General features: G+C 36.4%; 1 pseudogene; it reads right to left on the bottom strand.

Annotated features, from left to right (window-relative positions):
- Positions 1–716: 716 nt before the first annotated feature.
- LOC143585863 (nucleotide-sugar uncharacterized transporter 1-like) lies at positions 717–7,271 on the bottom strand (annotated as a pseudogene).
- Between the last annotated feature and the right edge of the window lie 1,150 nt (positions 7,272–8,421).

Genomic DNA, 8,421 nt, shown 5'->3' on the forward strand with positions numbered 1-8,421 from the left:
CGATATACAAGAGGAGAATGCTGTAGGTGCGTCGACAAGTTTTCACCAGGTCACAGTTGCAAAACGGGCACCTTATTGTTAGAGATTACCGATGAGGGAGATGAGTAGAATCGAGAGGGAATACCCATTCCAGAACAGAAATATCCTCCCGAATTGGCTGAGATTAGCCTCAATGCACTATTTGGTCAGTCTCCTATACTAACCATGAAACTTCGCGGTGTGTTGGGCACGACTGAAGTTATGGTTCTAATAGATAGCGGATCTACACATAACTTCATATCAGGCGCATTGGTTAGAGAACTGAAAATCATCACTCAGTTGATCACTCCCTTTGGTGTTCAAATTGGAAATGGTGATATCATCTGATGCAGCCAGGTTTGTAACGATCTCTCACTGCAACTTTCTGACCTCCAAGTATCCCAAGATTTTTATCCTTGTAATAATTAAAATTTAGGGTTTGTTAACCTTGTAATCTGGAGATCACCCATCTCGAATCGGGTCACTATCCATTTCAATTTCAATAATCTAGTTCTTAATTTCGGTTCTTATCACCCATTTTGACGACCCAATTGAAGTCAAACTAAACAACAAAACGAACCCAATATACATACTACTCACTCTTACGATCATCCTACAGCGATCTTAAGAAAAGGAAAACAACTAGAAAATAAATTGTAAACAAATGAATTTATTCAATTATGGTTAATATATTTTACTTACACAGATTCGTCTCCATAGTTGGTATGATAACGCATGTCTCCATTTTCTCTCCCGAGCTTTGACTTTGGTAAAAATGGTTGTTTAGAAGACGTTTGCATTGACGGCTGATCTGGGCTGAGGTTAGGGTGGGTGTAGAAAGACATACCCGTGACTGCACCAAAGATACTGGTTGACCTCATGAGAAAACGTTATATGAACGTTTACTAGCCTAGGAACTAGTCGCAAAATCGATACGTTTACTCATGTTCATTCAATACGTTAAAGGATCGATACATTACATGGAGGATGAATACATTAAGGATCTAGAGTTAATCCGGCAAGGTAACGGTATACGAATAAGTTATGGCACAGATCTCTATGCACATTCACTATGGAAGGCCTATTTATAGGCAGTCCTCCTCATTCGTTAACATCACTAACGAATGAGGCTTCCCATAGCGAATGACCTCCCATTCGCTAAGCATCCTTAGCGAATGGGCATTACTTTAACGAATGAGCCTCCATTCATTACACAGTAGTAACGAATGAGCTCTTACATTAACAAAATGTCTAGTCTTTAACGAATGAGGCCCATTTGCTAAACATCCTTAGCGAATGTGCCTTTATACATTAAGTGTAAAGACTAAAATACCCCTATCCTATTCGAACAGCTGCGGACACCAAATCCGTGCACTTACAGACTCCCCCTTATCCGTAGCTGTCGAATGCTTTCCAATACTTTAGAATCCAATACTTTAGTCTTCAATACTTTAGCATCCAATACTTTAACGTCGAATACGTTAACCTTCAATACTTTAGCAACGAATACGTTAACGTCGAATACGTTAAAGTTGAATACGTTAACGTCGAATACGTTAAAGTCGAATACGTTAAAGTTCAATACTTTAACTGTGAATACTTTAACTGCATATCATCAGCCGTACAGCCAACCTCCTCCTTGACTGATAATTCTCGGGCTTGTGCCATCAGACAAAATATAACTCTTTGTAAGCAAACCAACAACATGTAACTACTCTTATCAGATCTCCCCCTCAAATTAGCATCTCCAAGTGATCATTCCGATCATCCAATTGACATATGATATGGTTCGATCAAACGAGTCAATCAGCAACAAATCCTCGGCTATCTGTCACACTGGTAACATAAAAATGTCTTTACGATTAACCTCGTCACACATCTTCATAAACAACCCAATCATACCACATCTTTCACATCGGTCTTCACTCTCTTGATAACGTCCATCCCAAAATATAACTCTTTGAAGCTCTTCGGCAACCAATACGCTTGGATGCACTACTGCTTTGGGCAAATAATTCAGAGTTCCAACCTTCGTTAATCAATCCCTAACGATCATATTCTTCAATCAGATGACAAGACTCGTATATTCCTCAATCAGATCAACCCATTCAAGAATTGTCGCCTTCAACAGAAGCAATCTGTCGAATACTCGTAGCCAACATTGTCAGGATCAAAGTCCCTCAAAAAGAAGTAATCGGACAGACACTCGTATCCCACATAATCAGGTTTCAATCTTGAACAAATCAATCCACGATCGAAGAACAATTGCAGTCTCGAACCCGGTCAAACATAGTTTTGCAATCACGAATTACCACCCGAATTGCAGTAATTTTTCAAGAAATCCTTGCAAACGTAGGAAGATACCAATCAAATAACCTCATTGAAATTTTTATCTCCCCCATTTCTTGACAAATTAGGCAAGGTCTTGAACAATTCTTCGAAAATCTTCAAGAAAATTCTCGTTAACTTAGTCGGTTACTCCCCCTCGGCCCCTCGATATGCGTGAAAAGTCGGCCGGAAAATATATCACCAAATTTTACGAGAAGAGTATCCAGCATATTCGGAATATCCCCGAAAAATTTCGTTTAAGAAAATTTTCCGAATATATATATATATATATATATATATATATATATATATATATATATATATATATATATATTAAGAATCTCATACGTTATCCTCTTCATTCATTATCCAGGTATCACATTCGTCTAGCATCCATCCTCATTCGTCACTTCTTGAACGAATGGTTCTCATTCGTGACCCTATAACGAATGACTTGTACTTTAAACTCACATTCATTACCCTTGAACGAATGGCTTATACGTTAAATCACATTCGTTAAATTCTTAGTGAATGTTTCATTAGCGAATGTCTCATACGTTAAATCCCTCACATTCGTATGAACAGTACATGAATATGATCTCATTTGCATGAATATTTAACGAATGGTCTCCTTATGAATGAAGCTCTTCACATTCGTTAACCCTTTAACAAATGAGCTCATTCGTTAGTCTCCCGTAACGAATGAGTTTTAAATTAACGAAAGAGCTGTTGGAGCAGTTACTGTAGCCCCCTCGCCGGAAAATACAGTTATACACATCGGAAAAACGGGTTCTATGCCGGAAAACTCAAATCTCCATCTAAACATCAAATTAACATCCCAGATTCATCATGAAGACTCGGATTTGCATATGGAACTTGAATTAACATTCAATTTTATCAATAAAACACCGATTCCTTGTTAATTTAGATCAACCAGAAGCTTTCTCAAACTTCATCAATGGCTGTCCATGGCAGATTTCGATCAAACGACCTATAAATCTTCCAAAATACCTTACGAACGATCGGATTTTGATGATTAACATGAATCATCAATCAATTCCATCATTCAATCCATGAATTGGTCCAATTCAGATCAAATTTTACATTATCATGACGAACACGAACGAACACGTATCACGAGCAACTTCCGGCTCTGATACCAATTGAAAAAAAGTTATAAAACGTTTACGAGCCTAGGAACTAGTCGCAAATCGATACTTTTACTTATGTTCATTTAATACGTTAAAGGATCGATATATTACATGGAGGATGAATACATTAAGGATCTAGAGTTAATCCGGCAAGGTAACGGTATACGAATAAGTTATGGCACAGATCTCTATGCACATTCACTATGGAAGGCCTATTTATAGGCAGTCCTCCTCATTCGTTAACATCACTAACGAATGAGGCTTCCCATAGCGAATGACCTCCCATTTGCTAAATATCCTTAACGAATGGGCATTACTTTAACGAATGAGCCTCCATTCGTTACACAGTAGTAACGAATGAGCTCTCACATTAACGAATATGTCTAGTCTTTAACAAATGAGGCCCATTCGCTAAACATCCTTAGCGAATGTGCCTTTATACATTAAGTGTAAAGACTAAACTACCCCTATCTTATTCGAACAGCTGCGGACACCAAATCCGTGCACTTACACCCCGGGTTAGAACCAAATAGAATAAAGCCTCCTAGAAAGATCACACATGTTTTAAACTGTCCTACAACAACATAAGTCGTTGTCAAAGTTTCCCTTTTAAATGTTAACATGAGAAAAGAATCATAATATTATTTAATCTTTAATTTAGATTCATTTAAGAAGGCAACTTTATTACCCGAGTGCAAGAGCACCGGACCACTGAAGCAAGAAACCTAGTATTACATGAGCCACGATTATAGAAGAATTATAGAAGCTCCAGTCGAATGAAAGGACACCAGGTGGATCGAGTGATGGCATCACTCGATCTAGGAAAAACACAGTGATGGGTGTAGTCTTCCACATTAGCCTTGTGTCAATTTTTAAATTATAAGTTTGACATAAAAAGTCAACACGAAGGGTTAAATACTTAAATATAATGATGACGAAATTAAGCAATATATGCCAATGCATTCTAGCTCTCCTGTTGTTGAAGGTTTGACCACTATATCTTATTGGTTGCACTCGGTATTATCCATGCAACTGCTATACACGCACCGAAAAAATGAAATTGTATATCGGTCACTGTAGCAACCGCAACACCAATCGACACTACAGTAAGTGCAACAACCTGAAACATTCAAATATTCACTAATAACAAATTACAAGTTTGGCTTTGACTATGTTTGACTTTGGTTTGACTTTTCAGGCCATGCGTGTTTCATAGTACCTGCAGTTAGTACACTTTGACCATGTTTGACTTTTTGGGGCATGAGTGTTTCACAGTACCTTTCGAAAAGTACACTTTGACTAGGTTTGACTTGTCGACCTGAGTGTTTCGTAGTACTTATCGAAAAGTACACTTTGACTATGTTGGCCCAAACTTGATCTTTGATAACAAAAGAATTGATATGATAATATGATGAACAAGATGATATGAACAACACTTTGATTCAAACTTGAACTTGTATTGAATAATTTAAACGTTTTGATGTTGCCCTATTTATAGATCACCAAAAGGTATGAATCTAGGGTTGCAACCTTTCAAACATCGTTCACATACTGACACATGTACATGGAAGTTACAAATTTCCATCTTGACACTTCTAAACCCTAGACTTTACAACATCTATAAAACATAACTAAACATAGTTTTGACTATTTACAATATGACCCCTATACTTATGATGATGCGTGATTAATACTACATTCACCCCCTTAATCACGATCATCTTCTTCAAGATCTGCATACAGCAACGTTGGTTCCTTGTCTTCATCTCGAACCAAATTCGCTTCCTATCTTTCTTCCAAGTTTGGACATTCATTCTGGTAATGCCCAAGTTCATTGCATTTGTAACACCTTACGTGGCTATTGTCCCGTTGCACTCTACTATCGCCTCGACTTCTTCCTGACATCCGAACTTTCCCTCGTCCATGTCCGAAGTCCTCCCTATTTGAGTTTCTACAACCGAAATGCTCACACTTATGGTGTTTACCCTTCCATTTCCGTTTGCCCCACTGAATAGTAACTTCCCAGACACTACAGACTAATTTTGACTTGTCGAGATGAGTGCTTCGTAGTGCCTTTTGGAAAGTACACTTTGACTATGATTGACTTTTTTTTTTACTTTTGGACATGAGTGTCTCATATTTACCTTCCAAAAAGATATTCTTTTGCGGTAGAGCATGAATTCAGCTAAAACAATAGCTGGAGTTACTGCAATCTTTGCCATCTGATAGAGACTGACACTAAAACAATATGTTTCAAGTCAGAAAAACTCAAAAATGAAAAGTCAACGCACATAATATTAACTACTAAGAACAATTTGACTTTACCTATTGAACTTCAAACTAACATTAGCGAGACTGGTAGAAAGGGACATGACTACACCGAGACCGAGCAATGAAGAAAATTTGGTTGACTTTGAAGAATGGGGTGGGGGAAGGATAGATAAAGCCTTTAGAAATATCATTATTAACCAGCTATAAATGTTGTGGATGAAAGTGAGGAAGATTGGATAATTGAACCCGACTTTGACAAGTACTTGAAAGATGAGTGGTTGAAAATGTAACATCTAACATTCTTACTAGAACAATGAAACCAATAAGTTAAATGTAAATTGTAAAGTGTAAACTTACCAATTTGTTCATCAAGATGATACTAATAGACGCGGCGGAGTTGAATGTAAGAGCTAGTGTGGGTCCTGGTGTTGATGGCGTAACTTGCTAAATAAGGAAGCCCGTAGTTCCTCCATTGCTCTTCCTATGTAACAATAGAAACTAACTAAAAGCTAATTTTAGATTTGTTACTAATTTTAATTGTTGGGTAGCGTTGATATGTGTAATTTAAGTTAAAAACATAAACATAAAGATGTGAATAATGTAGGTCACCAACTCAAAGTTAATATTCTAGTTGCAGCTACTTATATGATATAAATGCAAGATTATGCACATTGAGTAACAAAAGTTAGTGTTCCCATTTTGAAGTTGCAGATTAGTGTATGTTCCCACTTTCGAGCTGTTTGTTACTTGGATGGTTTGTTTTCGAGTTTATAAAAGAGTGCAATTAAAAAGACGAAGAATGTGAAATAAAACATTTTAAATTGGTTCATTAAGGGAATATCATATAAGTGAAGTAGATCAAGAATGAATTAAACCTGAAATTAACCATAAGTTCCTTAATTAATTGTTCAATATATACACCAGCATCCACATATATAAAGGAATTCATTTAATTTAATATAAATGAAAGAGATGAAGAATTTGAGTTACACTATTATAATCTAACATTAATATATTACTTGTTAAATCAAGAAATTGAGCTACAACCTAACATTATTATTATTATTATTATTATTATTATTATTATTATTATTAAATTGGAAAAGAATAAAAATTGCAAAATGAAAGAAAGGATATGGTGGCAAGGTAACCATATTAACTAACTGGGGTTGGGAGTGGGTGAGGAGTCCTTCGACACAATGAGGAATGGGAGAAGATTTTAAATATTCTTATTTCGATAAGAGGGAACTCCAAAAATGACTCATGGAAATTGTTGGGCTGAAGGTAGGAGAACAAAAATGAAGATTTAGATTTTTTGTTGTAATGAATTTCATCTTTCAAAAGTGAAAGAACAGCTACAATAGCATATATAGTTACAAAAGAAGTTAGGGGAAAGAAAGTAAGGATCGAGAATTAGGTACCTTTTTGACCAGCATCACTATCTTTGCGTTTGTGAATTTTTCTGACATCTAATTTTCTTTTTCTGGTGAAGAAGCTAAACATCGTGGAATTCAAAAACCAACCCTAGATGATCGAAATCACCGACAAAACGCTACTGATTCAGTGATTTGATTGATTGATTGAGTTTTGGAATTTTACTTGGCAGATATTCTATTCTACCTACCTTGACTACCAGTCACCGTTTATGGGGACTTTCTTAGTGTTTACTTTTGTCTTATTATTTGTTCAACATTGTGTAAATTGTATTTTTGGGTTCTGTTTTGGTCACCATATCTACCGATTTGACTATCTTTGCACTCAAGATAGTTTGTTAGCTTTAACCAAATTAATTTGAATAGTAAGTATCAGAGATTTCTTTTTTTACCATTTTAAAACTCTCTTTGCATTCGATAGTCATATAAGTGGTATGAGTGTCGCCTAACTAGAGTGTTCGACAAGAATCTCATATGAAGCCTAATTAGGTTCTATTTTTTTCTGTCAATCTGTAATCGTAGAAAACGATAACACAGAAAGAAAAGAAGAAATAAGACATAAAGAGAAAATTTATTATCTTAGAATGAAAAGTTACCTACAAGAAACAAAACAAACTATATATACATCAAACATGCACGCCGTATAGCATATTTGGCGCGTATGTTTCTAACATACTTATACGCTTACACCCCCCCCCCCCCCCATTCTCAAGGTGGAGGTTGAGAAAACCCAACTTGCGTAAAAGCGAATGAAAATGAGGCTCTGGTAAGTTTTTTGTAAAAATGTCAGCAAGCTGATCTTGCGTGTTTGTATGCACCATAGTCACTAAACCTTCCTGTAACTTTTCACGAACAAAATAACAATCTATTTTAATATGCTTAATCTTCTCATGAAAGACAGGATTCTTGGCAATATAGATAGCAGCCTGACTATCACATTTGAGTGTGACAGGAATAATGTTAGGAACATTGAACTCTGAGAGAACTCTTGTCAACCATGCAAGTTCAGCAGTCAAACGTCGAAGAGATCGGTACTCAGCTTCAGCTGAGTTCAAAGAAACAGTAGGTTACTTCTTAAATTTCCAAGAAATCAAAGAGCCCCCAAGCGAGACATAAAAACCACTAACTGATCGACGGGTATTAGAACAAGCAGCCCAATCTGAATTACAGAATGCCTGCAAAGAAAATGAAGGATTATTTGTCACACCCCCGACTTAGGG

This window comes from Bidens hawaiensis, unplaced genomic scaffold (assembly GCF_021521415.1).
Source record: "Bidens hawaiensis isolate Kalapana, Puna unplaced genomic scaffold, B.hawaiensis_p1.1 tig00034191_1, whole genome shotgun sequence".
Classification (NCBI taxonomy): domain Eukaryota; kingdom Viridiplantae; phylum Streptophyta; class Magnoliopsida; order Asterales; family Asteraceae; genus Bidens; species Bidens hawaiensis.